The sequence below is a fragment of the Phyllobates terribilis genome, unplaced genomic scaffold, assembly GCF_046119375.1.
Source record: "Phyllobates terribilis strain yellow unplaced genomic scaffold, ASM4611937v1 Scaffold_2__4_contigs__length_985480577, whole genome shotgun sequence".
Classification (NCBI taxonomy): Eukaryota; Metazoa; Chordata; class Amphibia; order Anura; family Dendrobatidae; genus Phyllobates; species Phyllobates terribilis.
This window is the reverse complement of record NW_027362762.1, coordinates 275542629-275568581: the sequence shown is the minus strand read 5'-3', so window position 1 is coordinate 275568581 and position 25953 is coordinate 275542629.

Sequence of the window (25953 nt, the reverse complement as noted above, 5' to 3'; positions counted from 1 at the left end):
AGCCTGTTGCTGCTTGGCTGAGGCAGTGCTGCACTGCTTCTAGCTTGCGACTGATGTGGTCATTTCGGAGATGGAGACTGAAGAGGAGGAGGAATTGCAGGAGCTGTTGAATGTGGGGGCAACCTTGATTGACCCAGGGTCTGCAAGGTCCGACTGGTTCTCCGCTTTCACTATATTAGCCCAGTGTGCCGTCAGCGAGATATACCATTCCTGCCCACAAGCACTTGTCCACGTGTTTGTGGTTAGGTGGACTTTCCCAGTAACTGTGTTGTTGAGAGCACGGCTAATGTTGTGGGACACGTTCTCATGTAATACGGGAACGGCACACCAGGAGAAATAGTGGGGCCTGGAGACCGAGTACCGAGGGACGGCTGCTGCCATCAGGTTGCGGAAAGCTTCCATCTCCACAAGCCTAAAAGGCAACATTTCGGGCATAAGCATTCCCAAAATGTGTGAATTTAGTAGTGTGGCCTGTGGCTACGTATTTGCGCTTTCATTCCAAGGACTGGAATAAGGAACAACTGAACGCTGCACTGGGATAAGGACGTGGACGTGTTGATGGTGCTAGCTGAGAGTGTGCAATGCCACGTGCAGGGCGGGAGACATCTTGGCATGCGCCATGGACAGATGATTGGTGTTCAGGAAGAACAGAGGCAGAAGCAATAGTGTCACCCACAGACACTGTTCCTGGACCCTGGGGTTCGGCCCACAAAGTCGGGTGCTTTGTTGCCATGTGCCTGATCATGCTGGTGGTGGTCAGGCTGATAGTTTTGCTACCCCTGCTTATGCTGGCCTGACAGGTGGTGGAAATGGCCTTTTTGGGGTTATCGGCAGAGTCTTTAAAAACAACCAGACTCAGGAAGACCTAACAGTTGTACTGGCAATGTCCGTCGTGCTGGTGTTTCCCGCCTTCTGTCTGCGGCCACCACACTGCTTCTTACTGCCTGTTGAGGTGCTCTGCCTCCCTCCCCCTGTGTGCTGCTGTCCTCACTCTGCATGTCCTCCTGCCAGGTTGGGTCAGTTACAATATCATCCACCACCTCGTCTTCCAGTTCCACACCCTGGTCCTCCTCTTGAATTTCTGGCAATTGTGTCTCATCATCGTCCAACTCTTGTGATACTTCTTATTACTGAGGCTGCTCAAATATTTTAGCATCGCTACATGCGATCTCCTCTTGTCCCGCTTCAAGTGGACCGAGCGAGAGGCCCAAATCTATAAATGAAAAAGTGAACAGCTCTTCAGAGTGTCCAAGTGTGGGATCAGTTGTCTCTGGGCACTCGGCATGGTGGGAGGAAGGAGAATCAGGGTGAGGAATTATTGAGAATGATGCAACCAGTTTTCACACCTGGATTTGGGGATCCTCTGCCGTTCATCCTTGCAGATCATCGCGAGTTCCGTCAGGTTGGATGGTGAACTTTGCTGGACAGCCATTTTCAGGTCTCTCCAGAGATGTTCAATTGGGTTTAGGTCAGGGCTCTGGCTGGGCCAATCAAGAAAGGTCACAGAGTTCTTCTGAAGCCACTCCTTTGTTATTTTAGCTGTGTGCTTAGGGTCACTGTCTTGTTGGAAGGTGAACCTTCGGCCAAGTCTGAGGTCCAGAGCACTCAGGAAGAGGTTTTCATCCTGGATATCTCTGTACTTGGCCGCATTCATGTTTCCTTTAATTGCAACCAGTCGTTCTGTCCCTGCAGCTGAAAAACACCCCCATAGCATGATGCTGCCACCACCTTGTTTCACTGTTGGGATTGTATTGGGCAGGTGATGAGCAGTGCCTGGTTTTCTCCACACATACCGCTTAGAATTATCACCAAAAAGTTCTATCTTTGTCTCATTAGACCAAAGAATCTTATTTCTCATCGTCTGGGAGTCCTTCATGTGTTTTTTAGCAAACTCTATACGGGCTTTCATACAGTTATATGAAAAAGTTTGGGCACCCCTATTAATCTTAAGCTTATTGTTTTTGCAACAGCTATTTCAGTTTGGTGTATGTAATAACTGTTGGACACAGTAATGTTTCTGCCTTGAAATGAGGTTTATTATACTAACAGAAAATGTGCAATCTCCATTCAAACAAAATTTGACAGGTGCATAAGTATGGGCACCTCACCAGAAAAGTGACATTAATATTTAGTAGATCCTCCTTTTGCAAAAATAACAGCCTCTAGTCGCTTCCTGTAGCTTTTAATGAGTTCCTGGATCCTGGATGAAGGTATTTTTGACCATTCCTCTTTACAAAACAATTCCAGTTCAGTTAAGTTTGATGGTCGCCGAGCATGGACAGCCCTCTTCAAATGATCCCACAGATGTTCAATGATATTCAGGTCTGGGGACTGGGATGGCCATTCCAGAACATTGTAATTGTTCCTCTGCATGAATGCCTGATTAGATTTGGAGCGGTGTTTTGGATCATTGTCTTGCTGAAAGATCCATCCCCTGCGTAACTTCAACTTTATCACTGATTCTTGAACATTATTGTCAAGAATCTGCTGACACTGAGTGGAATCCATGCGTCCCTCAACTTTAACAAGATTCCCGGTGCCGGCATTGGCCACACAGCCCCAAAGCATGATGGAACCTCCACCAAATTTTACTGTGGGTAGCAAGTGTTTTTCTTGGAATGCTGTGTTTTTTTGCCGCCATGCAAAACGCCTTTTTGTATGACCAAACAACTCAATCTTGGTTTCATCAGTCCACAGGACCTTCTTCCAAAAAGAAATTGGCTTCTCAAAATGTGCTTTTGCATACCTCAGCCGACTCTGTTTGTGGCGTGCTTGCAGAAACGGCTTCTTTCGCATCACTCTCCCATACAGCTTCTCCTTGTGCAAACTGCGTTGAATAGTTGACCGATGCACAGTGACACCATCTGCAGCAAGTTGATGCTGCAGCTCTCTGGAGGTGGTCTGAGGATTGTTCTTGACTGATCTCACCATTCTTCTTCTCTGCCTTTCTGATGTTTTTCTTGGCCTGCCACTTCTGGCCTTAACAAGAACTGTCCCTGTGTTCTTCCATTTCCTTACTATGTTCATCACAGTGGAAACTGACAGGTTAAATCTCTGAGACAGCTTTTTGTATCCTTCCCCTGAACAACTATGTTGAATAATCTTTGTTTTCAGATCATTTGACAGTTGTTTTGAGGAGCCCATGATGCCACTCTTCAGAGGAGATTCAAACAGGAGAACAACTTGCAAGTGGCCACTTTAAGTAGCTTTTCTCATGATTGCATACACCTGGCTATGAAGTTCAAAGCTCAATGAGGTTACAAAACCATAAAAAGTGCTTTAGTAAGTCAGTAAAAAGTAGGTAGGAGTATTTAAAACAAGAAAATGATAAGGGTGCCCATACTTATGCACCTGTCAAATTTTGTTTGAATGCAGATTGCACATTTTCTGTTAGTACAATAAACCTCATTTCAAGGCAGAAGCATTACTGTGTCCAACAGTTATTACATATATCAAACTGAAATAGCTGTTGCAAAAACACCAATTTTTATAAAACATTAAGCTTAAGATTAATAGGAGTGCCCAAACTTTTTCATATAACTGTATGTCTTGTACTGAGGAGAGGCTTCCATTGGGCCACTCTGCCATAAGGGCCCGACTGGTGGAGGGCTTCAGTGAAAGTTGACTTTGTGGAACTTTCTCCCATCTCTCTACTGCATCTCTGGAGCTCAGCCACAGTGATCTTGGGGTTCTTCTTTACCGCTCTCACCAAGGCTTTTTTCCCACGATTGCTCAGTTTGGCTGGATGGCCAGGTCTAGGAAGACTTCTGGTGGTCCCAAACGTCTTCCACTTAAAGATTATGGAGGCCTCTCTTCTTTTAGGAACCTTGAGTAATGCAGAAATTCTTTTGTAACCTTGGCCAGATGTATGCCTTGCCACAATTCTGTCTTTGAGCTCCTCGGGCAGTTCTTTGAGCTCATGATTCTCATTTGGTCTGACATGCACTGTGAGCTGTGAGGTCTTATATAGACAAATGTGTGCCTTTCCAAATCAAGTTCTATCAGTTTAATTAAACACAGCTGGACTCCAATGAAGGAGTAGAACCATCTCAAGGAGGATCACAAGGAAATGGACAGCATGTGACTTAAATATGAGCGTCTGCGCAAAGGTTCTGAATACTTATGACAATGTGATATTTCAGTTTTTCATTTTTAATAAATTTGTAAAAATTTCTACATTTCTGTTTTTTTCAGCCAAGATAGGGCGCAGAGTGTACTTTAATGAGAAAAAAAATTAACTTTTTAGAATTTGCCAAATGGCTGCAATGAAACAAAGAGTGAAAATTTTACAGGAGTCTGAATACTTTCCGTACCCACTGTAAGCTTTTTGGAGATGGAAATTTCATTCTCCAGCAGGACTTGGCACCTGTTCTCACTACCAAATGTAACAATATCTGGTTTAAAAACAACAGTATCACTGTGCTTGATTGGCCAGCAAACTTGCCTGACCTTAACCCCATAGAGAATCTATTGGGTATTGTCAAGAGGAAGATGAGAGACACCAGACATAACAATTCAGAGGAGCTGAAGGCTGCTATCAAAGCAACTTGGGCTTCCATAACACCTCTGCAGTGCCACAGGCTGATCGCCTCCTTGCCACGCCACACTGATGCAGTAATTGTTGCAAAAGGAGCCCCAAACAAGTATTAAATGTATTTACTGAACATACGTTTCAGAAGGCCAACATTTCAGATTTTAAAATCATTTTTCAAGCTGTTGTTATAAAGTATTCTAATTTATTGAGATAAAGACTTTTGTGTTTTCATTGGCCATAATCAACAACATTAACAGAAATAAATGCTTGAAATAGATCACTCTGTTTGTAATGAATCTATATAATACATGAGTTTCACTTTTTGTTTTGAAGAACTGAAATAAATTAACTTTTTGATTATATTCTAATTTTGTGAGAAGCACCTGTACATCTAAGTTTGTGAGTGTAACGTGAAAAAAATGTAGAAAAGTTTACCGGTAAGAGTTCTTTTTCAAGTCACTGTATATACAGTGGTGGCCAAAAGTATTGGCACCCCTGCAATTCTGTCAGATAATACTCAGTTTCTTCCTGAAAATGATTGCAATCACAAATTCTTTGGTATTATTATCTTCATTTAATTTGCTTGCAAGGAAAAAACACAAAAGAGAATGAAGCAAAAATCAAATCATTGATCATTTCACACAAAACTCCAAAAATGGGCCAGACAAAAGTATTTGCACCCTCAGCCAAATACTTGTTTGCGCAACCTTTAGCCAAAATAACTGAGAACAACCACTTCTGGTAACCATCAATGAGCTTCTTACAATGCTCTGCTGGAATTGTAGACCATTCTTCTTTGGCAAACTGCTCCAAGTCTCTGATATTTGAAGGGTGCCTTCTCCAAACTGCCATTTTGAGATCTCTCCACAGGTGTTCTTTGGGATTCAGGTCTGGACTCATTGCTGGCCACCTTAGAAGTCTCCAGTGCTTTCTCTCAAACCATTTTATAGTGCTTTTGGAAGTGTGTTTTGGGTCATTGTCCTGCTAGAAGACCCATAACCTCTGAGGGAGAGCCAGCTTTCTCACACTGGGCCCTACATTATGCTGCAAAATTTGTTGGTAGTTTTCAGACTTCATAATGCCAAGCACATGGTCAAGCAGTCCAGTGCCAGAGGCAGCAAAGCAACCCCAAAACATCAGGGAACCTCCCCCATGTTTGACTGTAGGGACCGTGTTCTTTTCTTTGAATGCCTCTTTTTTTTCCTGTACACTCTATGTTGATGCTTTTTCCCAAAAAGCTCTACTTTTGTCTCATCTGACCAGAGAACATTCTTCCAAAACATTCTTCCAAAACGTTTTAGGCTTTCTCAGGTAAGTTTTGGCAAACTCCAGCCTGGCTTTTTTATGTCTCGGGGTAAGAAGTGGGGTCTTCCTGGGTATCCTTCCATACAGTCCCTTATCATTCATACGCCGACGGATAGTACAGGTTGACACTGTTGTACCCTCGGACTGCAGGGTAGCTTGAACTTGTTTGGATGTTAGTCGAGGTTCTTTATCCACCATCCGCACAATCTTGCGTTGAAATCTCTCGTCAATTTTTCTTTTCCGTCCACATCTAGGGAGGTTAGCCACAGTGCCATGGGCTTTAAACTTCTTGATGACACTGCGCACGGAAGACACAGGAACATTCAGATCTTTGGAGATGGACTTGTAGCCTTGTCCTCAGACAGTTCTTTGGTCTTCTTTCTTTTCTGCATGCTCAATGTGGTACACACAAGGACGCAGGTTGAGTCATCTTTAATCCATGTTAACTGGCTGCAAGTGTGAATTAGTTATTGCCAACACCTGTTAGGTGCCACAAGTAAGTTACAGGTGCTGTTAATTACACGAATTAGAGAAGCATCACATGATTTTTCAAACAGTGCTAATACGTTTGTCCACCCCCTTTTTTAGGTTTGGTGTAGAATTGTATCCAATTTGGCATTAGGACAATTCTTTTTGTGTTTTTTCATTGAAGACAAATTAAATGAAGATAATAATACCAAAGAATTTGTGATTGCAATCATTTTCAGGAAGAAACTGAGTATTATCTGACAGAATTGCAGGGGTGCCAATACTTTTGGCCACCACTGTATCACTTCTGCTTTATGACATGCTGCCTATAGATAAGAAAGCAGTTTTAATGTGACTGGCTGACTCCTAAGATGAAATTTCAACAAAACACGAAGTGTTACCCTATTTTCAGTTTTAATTCAGTTTGAAAATTGCAATATTTCAGGATTTTTCTTTTAATATATATAATGAAGTTGATAATTCTAAAACATGTCTCAAGAAATTAAAAAAGTAAATTTAATAAACAAAAAAAGGTGTACTAGGTTATTCCCTGGTAATACATTGCTTCCAATGGTTAAAAAACTTGATTCAAACAGCTTTTCTCAGCAGATGGGTTTGCACAATGTCTAAAAAATGTAAGTATATAATCAACATATACACATATTAGAGAACAACATTATTAACATTTTTAAATTCTAATTTTATTTTTAGTATTGTGTTATTAAGTTTGTTATTTATAAAAGAGTACTGATTGGAACTGTCAGTGATGATAATGTCTGTAAAGTGCTGTGGAATTAATGGTGCTATATAAGTGAGTAAAATAAATAAAATAAAATAAAATAAAATATGTTGGCTTCACTTTTAACCCCTTTAAAAATGCAGCCCATTACACCATTATGATGTTGGGTGCTGCCTTTAATCTCCGACTGCAGGACATTTATAGAGCAGGTGACAGGGGTTTAGGGAACACATTTTGTCTTTCCAGTATATTTTTCAAACTAATGCAGATAGCTACCAGTATTCAAGAGACTGTAAGCTTATTGTAAGTGAAAGATCTTGGCAATGCAGTTGTTGGAGTCAATATGAAATGTGCTGTGTGTACAAAAGCTCTGATCGTTGGCATGGTGTCATGACACTTTTCACCAGCTGACACATGCTCAGTGGAATTATTTTCAACATGGTAACATGACGCCTTCCTCGAGATGATAACAATGCTTTTTGTAGCTAATAAAACTTGCATCATAGTAAATGGAAAGACTGGTTCTAAACTATAAAGAATCAAAAAGTGTTTAGATATTATAAACTCAAATATCACTATAAAAAGAAAAAAATATTCATTAGGAAACAAATGTCAAGCAAAATATTTTGAGACTGGCATAAGTGTTTTTAGATGTTTTAGTCGGATGTTTCTATGGTCCAAAGTTTAAGAGAGCGACAACAGCATCCAAGGTGGAAAAAAGTATCTTCTTTATTAATACATCAAACAATACAGGGAGACATTTCGACCTTACAAAAGAGATCTTTATCAAGCCATAGAAAACACCATAGAAAAGAGAGTACACATCCACATATTTATATTACCCCGTACCAATTAAAAACCTCATGTGATCAGCCAATTGAAACAGCCTATCCGTTTTGTAAGGTCAAAACATTGCTGTGTCTCTGTATTATGTTAAGTATTATTAAAAAAAGAAGATACTTTTTCCTTCTGTGGATGCTGTTATTGCTCTCTTCATCTTTGAACCTTATGGAGGATATGGATCATCCTCTTTTTGGCATACTTGCAACCACTACCTACATATCAATTTATTTGTGGAGAGATGCTGTCCTTCGCTCGCTATTTTTCTGGATGTTTCTGTGGTTACTGCTGTACAATTATAAGCATTTCATACATTTTTACACTTTGTCGAATGCATCAAGTTTAAGATAAAAATATTCAACATTTGTAGTTATGACCTTTATTCTTCAAGGCTTCTGCAATTTGCCCTGGCATGCTGATTATTTGCCAAGTCATGACTGCTTCCTTTCAGTCCTAATCAGTGCTTGACATTCATCAAAATTTCTGTGTTTTTGTTTTTCTACCTGCATTTTGAGGATTAACCGCAGGTTCTCAATGTCAAGAGATTTGGAGAGTTTCCTGGCCATGTATCTAAAATTTCATTGTTTTGTTCTCCAAGACACTTAGTTATCAATTATGTCTCGTGACATGGTCATTGGGAGAAGGTACTCTTATTGGATAAGGATAAAGGATTACCAGCTTCATGAATAGTTAAAAAAACTGGCTACACTATGTGACTATGGAATCTGTTTTTAAGAGCTTTTTTCACAATAAAGAAACCTATTTTTTGAACTATTCATGAAGCTGGTAATCCTTTCTCCTTATGCTGTGGAACTACTGCGAATGGTTCATCGCACCTTGCTTCAGGACGTCATTGCTCAGGTGAGCTGGTGTTACCCTATTACTACTCTTATTGGATACTACGATACCATTTTTTATTCCTGGCAGTGTTCTTAGGAAAAATTGTGAGTGAGTCCAGTTCCTTGGATGAAAAGATTACTAATGACTATCTAAGACACAGTGTCTTGAGACATTTAGTCAACACTCACAACTGTAATTTTAACATTTTTTCAGTTAAACCATTAGAACATATTCCAGCCACCATACAGAACCATTTCCAACAACTATGGAAACGTAACATGTATTGAAATTTCGTCGTCTGGGTCTAAATGAAAGTATTAAGAGCAATTTCTAATACAAAGTATTTTTCAATGACATTGCAGTCCATTATGTAGATGTTTCTGTTCTTTTTCTCATTTTACCATCCACACCGCTATTCATATTATTTTATTTCAAAGTTGAGATCATAATATTTTACCATGCTATTATTCTTCATCCCCACCCATGCTATACTTACTTTTGCCAACTAAAAACCTCTAAACCAAGTGTCACTACTTACTTTTATTGATTATGTATTACATTACATATTTTTGTTTGTACACTTTTTAAACCTTTCTTTTCTTTTTTTTCTTTTTATACTAATTGTATTAATAATACCTACACACTTTTTTGTATTTTTATATTTTTTATACTTTAGGACCAGCATTTTTATTTATCACAATTTAAATTGTGCTGTTTAATATTTCTTTTTTTTTGGCTCCTCCCTCCCCATGGTTTTGCTTTTTTTTTCTTCAGCTTCAATATAACAGACAAAGATGGGAACTGATGGCTAAGGATATTAGAAAAATCAACTGCAATTCCCTCATCCATCCTTAGAGTATTAGCGAAGCAAACCCGAAAAAATGTACTCAGCAAAGGATGCAGAATAAATTCATGATTCAATTCAGAAGAAATGTCCTATTATCCAACCTAATACTGTAAAAAGTAATTTTGGATAACGTATGCAAACTGTCTGGGTAAGCAAACATATGACCATATGCAACATGATTACTTTTCTAAAAAACATAATTTAAACGCAATTCAGATACAGTATGTACTGCACAGTTCAATTTGTTCATCATTTAATACAATGCTCTCTCACCAAATGTTTCTAAGCTCCACACAACATATGAACTTCAAGCAAAAAATAATTAAAATGACTTTCCAGATATTCATGCACATTAAAAATTGAAATATCATTGCTGCATTGGCATCTTTGGAGTTTGCCAAAGAACCACTGCAGCTAGGAATAACTCAGTGACAGAAGGTGAAGCCAAGCTTTTAACAAAATTGCTAAAGGACAGCAATTTAGCAAGAAAGTTTTAATCCAAAACATAATTTAATTTTAAAAGTAGGAAGCAAATATGATATTTATTTAATCATCTCACAGAATTTATTTATAAATGTTGCTGCGTCAGAGAGAGATTTACTTCTTTATAGTTAGTATAGGTATTCAAAAACATATATATATAGCAGTCCTACTGAGGACTAATCCAGCTGCATATATTCAGTGGTGATAGCAGGAGTTAGGCAGGCAGGGTATGTGGCAGACTGCAGTGCATGATACAGCACAAGAGGGTCCTTGAATGTCCACAACATAGTATAGTATAGGTATTCCACAACATATAAATGAATATACACCTCAACTAACAGTCCTTCTGAGGACTAATCCAGCTGCATATAATTAGTGCTAGGCAGGCAGGCAGTGTATGTGGAAGACTGCAGTGTATGATACAGCACAAGAGGGTCCTGTCTTCTGCCGATGAAATAATTACAGATATTTCTAGACATAGCCCCAGACATCAGGGGCCAGGGCAATTTTTTTTTTTATCTTAATCTTGGTTATTTGCTGAAAAAGCAATCCACAGTACACAATTTTTCTGCTCCATTTTCTTGTTCTCACTGCAGAATAAAGCCAGATCTGTTCCACATTTCAGCTAAAAAAATCCAGAAATTTGAACTGAATGTGGAAAATATTGGCCTCCTTTTCCATTCTGTTGCATTGTCATACTAGGTGTCTGTGAAGAATACTATTAGTAAATTACAGGTCTACTATTTAAAACCATGGTTCTCTGTCAGACATATCACCTGTAAGACTGTTCAAAAATCATACATTTCTTCCATTTTCATTCTGTTGCAGTGTGTCGGTGAAGCTATTCACACTAGGTCTCTGTGGAGAATATTATTAGTAAATTACAGGCCTGCTATTTATAAATCGTGGTTCTCTGTCAGACATATCACCTGTAAGACTGTTCAAAAATCATACATTACTTCCATTTTCATTTCATTGCAGTGTGTCGGTGAAGCAATTCACACTAGGTCTCTGTGTAGAATATTATTAGCAAACTACAGACCTGCTATTTAAAACTGTGGTTCTCTTTCAGACATATCACCAATAAGACTGTTCAAAAATCATACATTTTTTCTTTTTCATCCCGTTACAGTGTGTCGGTGAAGCTATTCACACTAGGTCTCTGTGTAGAATAATATTAGTAAATTACAGGCCTACTATTTAAACCCGTGGTTCTCTGTCAGACATCACTTATAAGAATGTTCAAAAATCATACATTTCTTCCATTTTCATTCTGTTGAAGTGTGTCGGTGAAGCTATTCACACTAGGTCTCTGTGTAGAATAATATTAGTAAATTACAGGCCTGCTATTTATAAATCGTGGTTCTCTGTCAGACTTATCACATATAACTGCGTTCCAAAATCAGCCATTTTTAGTGAACGCAGAAAATATTGTCCTCCAAACACCCACTTCTAGTCACTTGACTTTCCTGCCCCAATTACTAGGGGATTGCAGAACACCACTATTGAACACAGAGCAGAGTCAAAAGGTTGTTGGTTGGATACCAGTTGGATACCAGATAATGCTTCCAGTCACTTTGCCACCACCACCTTCACCCTGTCTTCCACACGGTCAAGTTTCAGTAGCCGTGAATCTGGACAGCATATTCCTCAACTTGATCCTCCTTCCTCCCACCATGCCGAGTGCCCGGAGACAACTGATCCCACACATGGACACTCTGAAGAGATGTTCACATTTAAATTTGTAGATTCGGGCCTCTTGCCCAGCCAGCTTCAAGCGAGTCAAGAGGAGAACGCATGTAGTAATGCAAAAATATTGGAGCAGCCACGGTCACACGAAGGCGACGGTGGTAAAGTACAATTACTATTGCAAGAGGTGGATGATGATGATGAGACACAATTGCCAGAAAGTCAGGAGGAGGACCAGGGTGCGGAAGTGGAAGACGAGGTGGTGGATGATATAGTAACTGATCCAACCTGGCAGAGGGACATACAGGGCAAAGACAGCAGTACACAGGGAGAGGGAGGTGTAGCACCACAACATGCAGGATGAAGCAGTGTGGTGGCCACAGACACAAGGAGGGAAAGTGTTCGTCGTAGCACCAACACGATGGAAGTTGCCGGTACAACTGTTAGGTCTTCCCGAGTCTGGTTATTTTTTAAAGACTTTGCAGATAACCCCAAAAAGGCCATTTGCACCACCTGCAAGACCAGCATCAGCTGGAGTAGCAAAACTAGCAGCCTGACCACCACCAGCATGATCAAGCACATGGCAGCAAAGCACTCAACTAAGTGGGCCAAACCCCAGGGTCAAGCAACTGTGTCTGCAGATGACACCACTGCTTCTTCCGCTGTTGTGCATGCAAGCCAATCCCCTCTCCATGACGCATGTGATGATGCCTCCCGCCCTGCACCTGTTATTGGATACTCTCAACTAGCACCATCAGAAAGCACGTCCACATCCTTGATCCAGCGCAACGTTCAGTTGTCCCTACCCCAGTCCTTGGAACGCAAGCAGCCAACGCCCCACAGGCCACGCTACTAAATTCACTCATTTCGTGACTGCTTGCGCTCAAAATGTTGCCTTTTAAGCTCGTGGAGACGGAAGCTTTCCGCAACCTGATGGCGGCAGCCGTCCCTCGGTACTCGGTCCCCAGCCGCCACTATTTCTTCTGGGGTGCCATCCCCGCATTACACGAGCACATGTCCCACAATATTAGACGTGCCCACAACAACACAGTTACTGAGAAAGTCCACCTAACCATGGACACGTGGAAAAATACTTTTGGGCAGGGACGGTACATCTCGCTGACGGCACACTGGGTTAATATAGTGGAAGCCAGGACCAGCTGGACCTTGGGATGGAACATGTCCTCCCGACGCCGAGGATTGTGGGCCCTGGGTCAGGGTTACCCCTACTTTCTACAACTCCTGCATCTCCTCCTCCTCCTCTTCAGCCTCCATCTCTGAAATTACCACATCAGTCACAAGCTGGAAGCACTGCAGCACTGCATCGGCCAAGCTGCAACAGACCGTGCTGAAGCTAATATGCTTAGGTGACAAACAACACGACGCTGAAGAGTTGTGGACAGCTTTGAAAGATCAGGCAGATCTGTGGCGGATACCGCAGACCATACTGCCTGAATCTGGTGGCAGCTCTGTGGTGAGGTGAGCTTACACACGTACCATGTCTGGCCATGTGCTTATCCTCGTGGATCAGTGGTTTCTCAAAACCTACTCGGATCTGCCAGATCTGCTTGTCAAAGTACGCCACCTGTGTGCCCATTTTAGAAAGTCAGCAACAGCTTTCACCGCCCCTTGCTTCAGCAGCGTTTGAAGCATCCAGCTCACTGACTGATCTGCGATGTCCCCACATGTTGGAACTCTACATTGCAGATGTTGGGAAGGATTTGTGAGGAGAAGAGGTCAGTTGTTGACTACCAGCATCAAGGCCATCGGTTTTAGGTTCAGACTCCACACATAAGACCTCAGGAGTGGACATGAATGTCAGACATATGTACCATCCTCCAAAACTTTGAGGACTCCACCAAGATGGTGAGCGGTGATGATGCCATAATTAGCATCACCATCCCACTTCTTTGTCTTCTGAAATGAACTTTGCTCACAATTAAAAAGGATGCATTGCAGGCAGAGCATGATGAGATTGAGCAAGGAACCATACAGGGTGATTTCACACAGCCAAGCCTCATCTCATCCCAATGTGGATTGGGTGACAATGAGGAAGAGGAGGAGGAGGAAGAACAGGAGCTAGTTTACTGCGCAACAGAGAGTACTCCCTGGACAAATATCATACCATCTGTTCAGCGTGGATGGCCAGGGGACAGGGAGGAGAAGGAGGATGAGAATGGTCAGTCATCCTCTTGGTGAGGACACTGAAGTCTTGCCTCTTTGCAGTCTGGCACACATGGCTGAGTTTATATTAAGCTGCCTTTCCCGTGACCCTCGCGTTGTCCAAATTTTGGGTGACAGTCATTATTGGTTGGTGATACTTCTAGACCATAGCTACAAGGAGAGCTTTCTGTCACTTATTCCCATGCAAGACAGGCCTAATAAAATGGGGCAGTACGAGAAGGCCCTTGTTTCTGAATTATTAAAAAAAATTCCCATCTGAAAACACTGCAGTGGTCATAGTTCGTTGGACAACCAAGGAGTACATGCGAGAGACACAAATGCAATCCAGCAGAGGCTGGGGAACATTGTCAAAGTTCTGGGACAGTTTTCACAGACCCTCCCATCGCACAAGCCCTGATGCGCGAGGTACTCTCACAAGGAGGGAAAAGTTTCAGAAGATGGTGACGGAGTACCTTGCCCACCGTATCAACGTCCACCGTGTTTCCTCTGTGCCTTAAAATTATTGGTATCCAAGCTGGGCATGTGGCATGTACTGGCTCTCTATGCCTTGGAGGTCCTGGCCTGCCCTTCCACTAGCGTTTTGTCAGAGCGGGTTTTTAGTACTGCCGGTGGAATTATAACCGATAGGCGCATCCGCCTGTCAACTGAAATTGCTGACAGGCTGACTCTTATAAAAAATGAACAAGGGCTGGATTGGGCCAGACTTCTCAACACCACCGAATGATAGCAGCGAAACATAAACTCAAATACAGTGTCCTATTTTTGGAAGGTTTAACTCTATTCCCATGCACCTCTGTCTTCTCACCCAGACATGGGTATACGCTTCCTGATTTTGTCTATTTGCCCTTGTCCTCCTCCTTCTCCGCATCCTCATCCTCCACCACCATATCACCACCATATATACCATATCAAAATATCTATATCTCTTGCAAGGGGCATTGGAGTTCCTCAAAATTTTTGGCAGCCGTTGCTTCACTGCATAGGCAAACAGTATGGAAGACCCACTTCCTAATAATGGGACCATTGTTTTCAGGAGGCCCTCCGACTTCTACGTCTCTTGCAAAGGGCATTGGAGTTCCTCCAAATTTTTGGCAGCCGTTGATTCACTGCATAGGTGAACAGTATGGGAGACCCTCTTCCTAATAATGTAAGCATTGTTTTCAGGAGGCTCTCTGACCTCTACGTCTCTAGAAAGGAGCATTGGAGTTCCTCCAAATTTTTGGCAGTTGTTGCTTCATTGCATAGGCAAACAGTATGGGAGACCGACTTCCTAAAAATGGGAGCATAGTTTTCAGGAGGCCCTCCGACCTATACATCTCTTGCAAGGGGCATTGGAGTGCCTCCAAATTTTTCACAGCCATTGCAGTCACTGCATAGGCAAACAGCATGGGAGACACTCTCCTTTCTAATGGGAATATGTCTTTACTGAGGCCCACCTACGACTACGACTTTATGACTTTCAGAGTCCATCCATCATAAATGAAACAGGATGTGTTTGATGATGTGTCACACACCACATGGCCAGATAAGGTTGTAAAATGTTAAAATGACATTTCGGGGTGAATGCATTTGTCTTAAAAAATAACGTAAAAGTAAATAAATAAATAAAAAAATAAAAACACAGTAGGATCTTTCTAGTATAAAAACCAGACTTGCCAATGTAACCTCAATGTAATCACATTGTTCAGCTCCTGCACTTCCTCCTCCAGTTCGGCCTCCATCTCTGAAATTACCACATCAGTCACAAGCTGAAAGCACTGCAGCACTGCCTTGGCCAAGCGGCATAGGGTGTGCTGAAGATAACATGCTTAATGCTTAGATGACAAACCGCCCACCGCTGAAGAGTTGTTGAAAGCTAAAACATAGCAGCCTGATCTGTGGCTCTCACAGTTGAACATACAGCCAGGCATGGTCATATGTGACAATGGACGGAACCTCTTGACGGAGAAATGACAGCCGGGGTAGATATGGTTTCCCTCTATGCCAGTCCTTTCACCGAGCTAAAGAATACGGCTGTGGTGAAATATAACTCCCACTGAGAAGCAGTTTCAGACTGAAAAACATTTGGCCCAGAAGAGGATTTAAATCTGAGCGCTCACCTTTCTCCCCCACTCTAAAGCCCCATAGCAGCTGCAAAGTTTGCTCTATCATGAACTCTCCAGATGGAGAAGCCAGGGCCCACCCGAGGGTGCTCTGTTGGGACAGTCCAACCCTGCCGAGAAGCAGTCCTGGCTAAGAAAAGTGTGTGGAAGGTTCACAGACACACTATGGCTGCTTTTTTACTGAGCTGGAAACCCACGCAAACGCATAGAGAACATACAAAATCCTTGAATATGCTATCCTAGATGGGATTTGAACCCAGGATCCCAACGCTGCAAGGCTTCAGTGCTAATCAGTGAGCCAATGTGCTGCCATTCACCCTCTGATATCTAACAGGCTGGAGAGACTTGCACCTACTGCCACTCTATCTTCTGCTCCTTTAATAGAAACTGATGTATTTGGGCAGCCACTCAGTCTACGAAACAAAATTCCTGAGAAGGAAATTGCGGATGGCTTCGCTACTGGTACTGGGGGCAGTGCTAATACCTTGGGGTCGTATCATAGTTTACTGGAAATATTCCAGGATGATAGGAGGCAAGCAAATTCCCATAGAAAATTACTAGCACTCATGTTCAGGGACCCATGCTTTTCCAAGGCGGAGACGATACCGGGAGAAATAATGGCGGCTGTGGACCGAGTATGGACACCCAGCCGCATCCATGAGGTTGTGGACAGCTTCTGTAAGACTAAAACGCCACATTTCAAGTGCAAGCAGCTGCCCAGAAATCTAGCAGTTTACTTTTGTGGCCTGTGAATGGGTGGGTGGGTGAGTGTGTCGGTGGCTGGCTGGCTGCATACTTGCGCTTGCATTCCAAGTAACAGAAAACTAAGCAGATGGTGGCCTCTATCATCATCATGGCCTCACCTCGGTACTATGAACTCTCCTGATGGAGAAGCCAGGGCCCACCGGAGGAGTCTCTAGTTCCTTGGTGGACCGTCCAACCCTGCAGAGAAGCAGCCCTGGCTAAGAAAAGTGTGTGGAGAGGTTCGCGGACACTCTATGGCTGCTTTTTTTACTGTGGATTGGACATGCTTATGCATGTTATTTCTCAAACCGCATTGCAGATCAGGCCATTGCCCAACTCTGTAGTCATGAAATTAAATGCGCAAAGAAAGATGTTTGTGTAACGAAGCACCACAGACAAGTGTGAGCTGATGTTGGACGGGCTGCCATTGCTTATGCAACAAGCTGCATAAGAGGACTTCCTGGGAGAAATGATACCCGGAGAAGATACTGTTTCCATCTATGCCAGTCCTTTCGCCGAGCTAAAGAGTATGGCTGTGGTGAAATACAACTGTCACTGAGAAGCAGTGTCAGACTGAAAAACATTTGGTGTTGGAAGGTTCCCGGACACTCTATGGCTGCTTTTTTTATGTGGACTGGCTCTGTACCATCCCTGACCACATTCACCTGTCCATGTGTTTGTAGTTAGGTGGTCCTTCTCAGTAAGTGCACTGGGGAGAGTATGGGAAATGTTGTGGAATCCGCGCTTGTGAAAGGCGGAGACGACACCGGGAGAAATAGTGGCGGCTGGGGACCGAGTATGGACATCCGACCACCACCAACATGAGGTTGTTGACAGCTTCTGCCTCCATGAGCCTAAAAGGCCACATTTCAAGTGCAAGCAGCTGCCCAGAAATCTGGCAGTTTACTATTGCGGCCTGTGGATGGGTGGCTGGCTGCATACTTGCGCTTGCATCCCAAGGAAAAGGGTAGGGTCAACTGAACGCTGCTCTAGGACAAGGATGTGGATGGTGATTGTTGCAAGTCTGCAATGACAGGTTCATGGCGGGAGGCATCTTCGCATGCGCCAAGGATCGCTTATGATGGGCACACTTTTAGGCAGTGACCTTGGAGTCAGAGATGCTTCCATGGGTCTTCCTCATGCTGTTCCCATGTCTTTTCTGCACTATATGCATGTGTCTGATGATGTGTCACACACCACATAGCCAGATAAGGTTGTAAAATGTTAAAATGACATTTCCAGTGAATGCATTTGTCTTGGTTGAAAGCAATGCAAAAATGCATCAAAAACACTACGTGTGAACATAGCCAAGGTGTGGAGGAGCATTTTTGTTTTTGTATATTTATTTTGCCTTATATACAAGTCATTACCCTGGAAAGGATGTTCTTGAACATATTTCCCAGGAAAATCCATTTTGGTTTTATTTTTGCATGTTTTATTGTGAGTCCGTAAAAGTGGAGTTGAAAGCAGTGACCTGGGAGTCAGAATTTCCAGGGGTCTTCCCCATGCTGCTCCCATGCCATTTGAGCACTGTTCCCATCGAGTTTGGCAATTTTTAGGTCCATTGCAGACCGTCGGTGGGGGCCGCCAGAAAAATGCTCGAGTTTCCCATAGACTTACATTGGGCTCGTTACTCGGACCGAGCACTCGAGCATTCCAATTTGCTCAACTCGAACAATGAGTACCTGAGCATTTTAGTGCTTGCTCATCACTAATAATAAGTAATAAAGAAAGCTTTGTGGTACAAGCATTGCAAATATTCATAAAAAAATGATAGCATGTACCATTAACTCAAACTTATGAGATCATGCAGCTGAGTAATTCTTTGACACGCGTCTGTTTTGTCACCAGAATAACTTTTGAGCATCTGAGTTGAAACTATTTTGAGAATTTTCAAGCACATAGCATCATTGATGAGAATTTGTAAACTAAAGATATTAATACAAAACACTTTTTAATTTATTAGCAATATTTTTATACATTTAAATTTTAATGTGATGTAATAAATGCTAATGTGAACTAGTCTATCGAAATTCCTATTTTGGACAACCTTGGTCATAAACCCTGTCCATGTTTAATTTTTGACAGCTGCTTGCACTTGAAATGTAGCCTTTTAGGCTCATGGAGGCGGAAGCTTTTCACAACCTCATACTCTGTCCCCAGACGCCACTATACTTCCCGGTATGGCCTCTGCCTTCCACAAGCACGGGTCCGACAACATTACCCGTGCCCTCCCCAGTGCACCTACTGAGAAGGATCGCCTAACCACAAACACGTGGACAGGTGAATGTGGCCAGGGACAGTACGGAGCCAGTCCACAACTTTTTTTGCTGACAGTCGTATTTAGCTCGGTGAAAGGACTGGCATAGAGGGAAACCCTATCTATCCTGCATGCCATTTCTCCCAGGAAGTCCTGTAATGCAGCTTGTTGCAGAAGCAATGGCAGCCCATCCAACATCAACTCGCCCTTGTCAGTGGTACTTTGATACACACACAAATCTTTCTTTGCGCATTTAATTTCTTGAATACACAGTTGGACAATGGCCTGATCTGTAATGCAGTTTGAGAAATAACATGCATAAGCATGGCCGATCCACATTAAAAAAGCAGCCATAGAGTGTCCGGGAACCATCCCCTACACTTTTCTTAGACAGGGCTGCTTTTCGGCAGGGTTGGACAGGCCCACCAGAGAACCGGAGACTCCTCTGGTGGGCCCTGGCGTCTCCTTCAGGAGAGTTCATAGTGCCGAGGTGAGGCCATTATGAAGATAGAGGCCACCATCTGCTTACTTTTCTGTTACTTGGAATGCAAGTGCAAGTATGCAGCCAGCCACCCACCCACCCACAGGCCGCAACACTAAGCTGCCAGATTTCTGGGCAGCTTTTTGCAATTGAAATATGGCCTTTTAACCCTCCGTCACATACAATATAGGTTCTAACGAGTTCACATACAATGTGACTGTCAGGCGCAGGCTAGAAAAATACCTATAATATCTAATGTTTGCAATTTCAGTGCTCTAAAAGTGATCAGTGACCTTCATAGGGATGTAATAAAAGAGACTACACATAATCAGGTGCAAAAAAAACCCATTTACTTAACATAAAACTAATAACTCTGAAATACAAACATTTCAAAACTCCCGCCAAATAGTCCCCAGTTCAACTCAGTCAAAAAACTCTACAAAGAAAATTTATGGAAACAAACTTAATTTTAAGGTACCTTAAGTACTATTAAACACATATTCAATCAGAATTAGATCCTGTAGTTTCCCCAGAAAAATTACACTTGCAGAGAAAAGAGCAAGAATTACACATAATTTTTGCATGTGTCAGGCAGATTGCATTATGACATTTGTGACATTCATAATTAGAAAGCCTTCTGATTCCGCTTTCCGTGGTGCAGGTGGTGCATCTCCTTCTTTTGAGAGGTGGTGCAGGTGGTGAATTTTCACTATCATCTTCTGGGCGGAATCTTTTGAGCTGAACTTGAAGGCGAGAGGGGATACTGATTGTTTTCATACTTCTCCTGCATAGCTCTCCAAGCACTAGTTCATGGGCCAATTTTTTAGATAGAATCGTCTATGGAGTGGTTCAAGCTTGTTTTCAAGGTAAATGACTTGTGAATTTATACCACCCAAATTCAACATAGCAAAAAATATGACCATTGGCCAGCGTTTGGTGTTTCTGCTGACGTTGAATGATGAGCACATCTGATCAGCTGTATCAACACCCCCTTTGGTTGCATTATAAAATGTAATTATCTCTGGGTTTTTTTGTGCCTCAGTCCCAGGATCGATGGCATCATCATCATGAAGTGTTGATAGAAGAAGTACAATTTTTTTTGCTTGTGGTACATAGGAAACCAAAACCTTTCCATTATGGAATGCAAACATACTGCTGTACTGTGGTCTCCCTTTCACACTTACAAACTGGGTAGGCAATTCTTTTTCATTTTTTCTTACAGTTCCGATATATGAAAGCTTCTGCATTTTCCGATAATCAATCAGATCACAATTTGAAAACCAATTGTCAGCTGTTATATTGCGACCCGATCCAAATAAGGGCTCAGCCAGTCTTTTTACAACATCACTGGGTTTGTTGCTGACACAGTAAGGACCTTCTGGTTGTTTTCCTGCATAAACTTCCAGGTTGTAAGTGTAGGTCTTACTGGCATCAACAAGGGCATACATTTTTATTCCATATTTGTTAGGCTTTGATGGAATAGATTGACGAAAGGCACATTTACCACGAAAACCAGGGAGCATTTCGTCAATAGTGAGATTCTCCCCAGGGCAATAGCTTTTTTTTACAGTTTTCAACAATTTTTTGGAATATATCACGAATTGGAGCAAGTCGGTCATGTGTTTTACGTTCGGTTTGGGTAGTTCTGTCGTCAAACCGAAGGCAACGAATTAGAAGCTTGAATCTGTTTATGGATATAACAAGGCCAAATTTTTCAACTCCATCCCCATCTTTACTCCAAAGTTCCTCCAAACTTTGTCTATTTGCCCTATAAGCTCCTGCAAGGAATAATAATCCAAAAAAAGCACACAGTTCTATTTCATCTGTGGCCTTGATGGTTCTGTTGCAGATGAACTTGTCCTTTATAATGTCTATATGTTGGTTTATATATGTGACAATAGAGTCCAGAATGTCATCTGTGAATAAACTATTCCAGCATTCAACTGCAGTTTTTGCATTACTTGCAGTTCCTATAACTGCAGGAAGGTGAGTAATAATGTTTTGAGGTTCCCTACGTTTTTTCAGGAGTGGCTTCTTGTTCCATTGTTTTTTTTTATCTTTTACAATATAATAAGATTCTACATCTTCATCCTCATCACTGTCACCATCTTGCTCTGTTTCAGAATCCACTTCACATACTTCCAACTCATCATGAGAGTCAATCTCACTTTCCTCTCCTAAATCTTCATTCAGTGTGGGGTCTGCATCATCTAACAGCATGTTTGTTACTTCATCAACATCAAGGTTTTTTGATAAATTGTACATTTTCCTCTCCATTTCAGCAGATAATCTGAAGCAAGAGAAGGAATATGTGTTAGGGAACTACTGTATATGCCTGAGCAGCACACTTTCTTTTTTAATCTGCCTTATTTCTATGAAATATCCTCACACTTTGTGCTATACATTCATAAAACAAGCTAAATAAACAATTGTGATGAATAAAAACATAAAATACCAACCTTATTGAGTGTGACGTGTTCACATACAATGAGCCTGAGAGATTAACGCAGTTATATCTGTCCTCCTGAAGCTCTGCAATCCAACTGTGATATGAGGTATCACAGAGCTGCTAGAGACAGGAGACTTCCAGGATGGAGGGGATTTCCTCACAATCTGGTGAGGAAGGAGAAATGAAAGTAAAAGAGATGTGCCTGTCAGGCCTATTGTATGTGACGGAGGGTTAAGCACGTGGAGACGGAAGCTTCTCACAGCCGCATGCCGGCGGCGGACGGGTGTCCATACTCAGTCCCCAGACGCCACTATATTTCCCGGTATTGCTTCTGCCTTCCACAAGCACGGGTCCCACAAAATTACCCGTGCCCTCTCAAGTGCACTCACTGGGAAGGACCGCCTAACCATAAACATGTGGACAGGTGAATGTGGCCAGGGATGGTATGGAGCCAGTCCGCAACTTTTTTTGCTGACAGTTGTATTTAGCTCGGTGTAAGGACTGGCATAGAGGGAAACCCTATCTACCCTGGGTGTCGTTTCTCAGAGGAAGTCCTGCAAAGCTGCTTTCACTTGAAATGCGGCATTTTAGGCTCATGGAGGCGTAAGCTTTTCCCAACCACATGCCTCATGCCTCGAGTCCATACTCGGTCCCCAGCCGTCACTATTTCTCCCGGTGTTGTCTCTGTCTTCTACAAGCGTGGATCCCTGAACATTACTGCTGGTACTTTTCTGTGGGAATTTGCTTGCCTCCTACCAGCCTGGAATATTTCCAGCAAACTATGGTACGACACCATGGTATTAGCACTGCCCCCAGTACAAGTATCAAAGCCATGCCCAATTTACTTCTCAGGAATTTTATTTGGTAGACTGAGTGGCTGCCCAAATACATTTTCTCACAAAGGAGCTGAAGATAGGGTGGCAGTAGGTGCATGTTTCTCCAGCCTGTTAGATATTAGAGGGCGAAAGGCAGCACATTGGATCAGTGGTTAGCACTGAAGACTTGCAGCGCTGGGATCCTGGGTTCAAATCCCAGCAAAGACAACATCTGCAAGGACTTTGTATGTTCTCCCCGTGTTTGCGTGGGTTTCCTCCTCAGTAAAAAAAGCAGCCATAGAGTGTCCAGAAACCATTCCACACACTTTTCTTAGCCAGGACTGCTTCTTGGCAGGGTTGGACGGTCCCACCAGAGAATCCTCTGGTGTGCCTTGGCTTCTACATCAGGTGAGTTCATGATAGAGCTAACATTGCAGCTGCTATGGGGCTCTTGAGCGGGGGAGAAAGGTTAGCCCTCAGAATCAAATCCTCTGGTGGGCACAATGTTTTTCAATCTGAAACAGCTTCTCAGTGGGAGTTGTATTTCACCACAGCCATATTCTTTTGCTCGGTGAAAGGACTGGCATAGAGGGAAACCGTATCTACCCCGACTGTCATTTCTCCATCACCAGGTTCCGCTATTGTCACACACGACCATGCCTGACTGTATGTTCAGCGGTGAGAGCCACAGATCAGGCTGCTGTTTTACAGCTTAACAACTCTGCAGTGCTGGGCAGTTTGTCAATTAAGCATTAAGCATGTTATCTTCAGCATAGCCTGTTGTTGCTTGGCCAAGGCAGTGCTGCAGTGCTGTCAGCTTGTGACTGATGTGGTCATTTCGGAGATGGAGGAGGAGGTGCATGAGCTGAACAATGTTATTACATTGTTGTTAAATTGATGACTTTGTTTTTTAAACTAAAGAAAGATCCTATTGTTTTGTTTTTTTTACGTTTTTTTTTAAGACATATGCATTCACCGTGAAATCTCATTTTAACATTTTACAACCTTATCTGGCAGAGTGGTGTGTGACACATCATCAGACACATCTTGTTTTATTTATGATGGAGGGACTCTGAAAGTCATAAAGCCTATTTTTATAGGGACATCAGATGGCCCTTACTATTCTTAAAAGGCCAGCAGTCGGCCCTAGCTATTGTTAGAGAGCCATCAGCTGGCTATGCTTTGTTGTTCCCATTATTAACAAGTGGGTCTCCTATACTGTTATTGTGTTTCCAATGACTGCAAGGGCTGCCAAAAATTTGGACGCACCCCAATACCCCTTTGAAGAGACATAGAGGAGGATCACAGTAAAAAAAAACGTTCCCATTATAAAGGAGCGGCACTCTTATAGTGGTAATGCCCATGCTGTGACCACAAGGGCTGCCAAAATTTGAGAAAAACACCACTAAATATTTAAAGACACATAGAGCAGGGACACAGTAACAAGGTACGACTGTTAGAACCTTGCTCTTAGGTTTTTTCCTTTGCTGGTCAAATGACCTTGTTGGCCTATTTAATCCTGCTCCGCCCTTCTGGCTTTGCTGGACTTCATTGTATAACTACTTTCTAGCTAGCCTGTTCTCTGTATCTAACTCTGTTAGTTTGCTTGGTCTACGGACCTCTGTGTTCTTTATATTTTGTTTGTTCGTCTGTCTGCTACTATTTCTGTTAGGAGGTGTCCCATTTTCCTCCCAGTCCTTAGTACTTGTAGGGATTCCTTCCCCACATCTATAGGTCTCCGTACAGACTAGCTTAGGACTTTAGCAGGTCTGATCGCAGGATCAGGTCCCCTGTTACATCGTAGGGATTAAGCTGAGTTCTATCGTAGGGACAGATCTCCTCTCTTTCCTTTAGCTCTGGTAGCAGAATATAACAGTAAGTCCAGCCTGCAAATTCTCTAAGGAAAGATTTTTCTGTTCCATCATGGTGTCGGTTCAGGATTTGGCTCATCGCCTGCAGGGACTCTCTCTGGAGGTGGCCGAGCTCCGTCAGCACGTGAGTAACTGTCCTGGAGCACATTTCTTGGAGCCTAAGGTATGTTTGCCGGATTTATTTTTTGATGAACACCGAGAATTTTTTTCATTTAAAAATGCTTGCTTATTGTATTTTCGTTTGAGACCCAAGTCCTCTGGGGATGAATCCCAGCGCATAGTGTTCATAATGTCACTTTTGCGCAAAGAGCCTCAGGAGTGGGCCTTTTCTTTGCAACCTAGTGATACATGCTTCAGATCAGTGGATAGTTTTTTTTCTGCTTTGGGGCTATTATATGATGATCCTGACCGTGTCTCATCAGCTGAGACTGAGTTAAGACGTTTGAGACAGGGATCAGGTAATGTGGAAAAATATTGTACTCATTTCCGTCGTTGGTCTACTCAAACAGGGTGGAACGATTCTGCTCTGAAAAGTCTATTTCTTGCTGGGCTCAATGAAAGGGTTAAAGACCTGCTAATTGCTTATCCTACACCTGAAGATTTGCAACAGGCTATGCAATTAGCTATACGGGTGGATAGGAGACTGCGTGCAAGGGTTAATGAGAGCAAATCCTCTGCTATATCAGTTTCTGGTTATGAGAATGTGTGTACTAACAGTGGTGAACCGATGGAGATTGGATTGGTGGCACCTCGCTCTCAAGAAAAAGACCGTCGATTTTCTGAAGGCTTGTGTTTCTATTGCGGAAAATCTGGTCATTTGATTAAAGGCTGTGAGCTTCGTATGAAGAAAGAAAAAAAAATGGTCAGTCATGCCCGTATTGCCTGTTTAAATTCCAAGGGTGTATTTTTAGCTGCTTCCACGATTGCTCAGGAAAAATTAATGGAATTTCGGGTGTTTGTTGATTGTGGGTCTACTCTGAATGTAATTGATGGGGGATTCTTGGAAAGACTCAATTTAAAACCCGAACCTTTATCATCCCCCATTGCTGTGGTTTCTGTGGATGGTTCCCCTTTGAAGAATATTACTCTCAAGGTCTGTGAATTTCTCTCACTATTAATGGTGTTCACCATGAGAAATTGGATTTGGTAGTTTTGAATAACTTGCCTTCTCCAGTAATATTGGGATTGCCCTGGTTAAAATTTCACAATCCTGTACTGGATTGGTCTACCAGTGAAATTAAATCCTGGAGCCATAAATGTTATGACAAGTGTTGTAACGGGCGTATTGCAGCTTTGGATAGG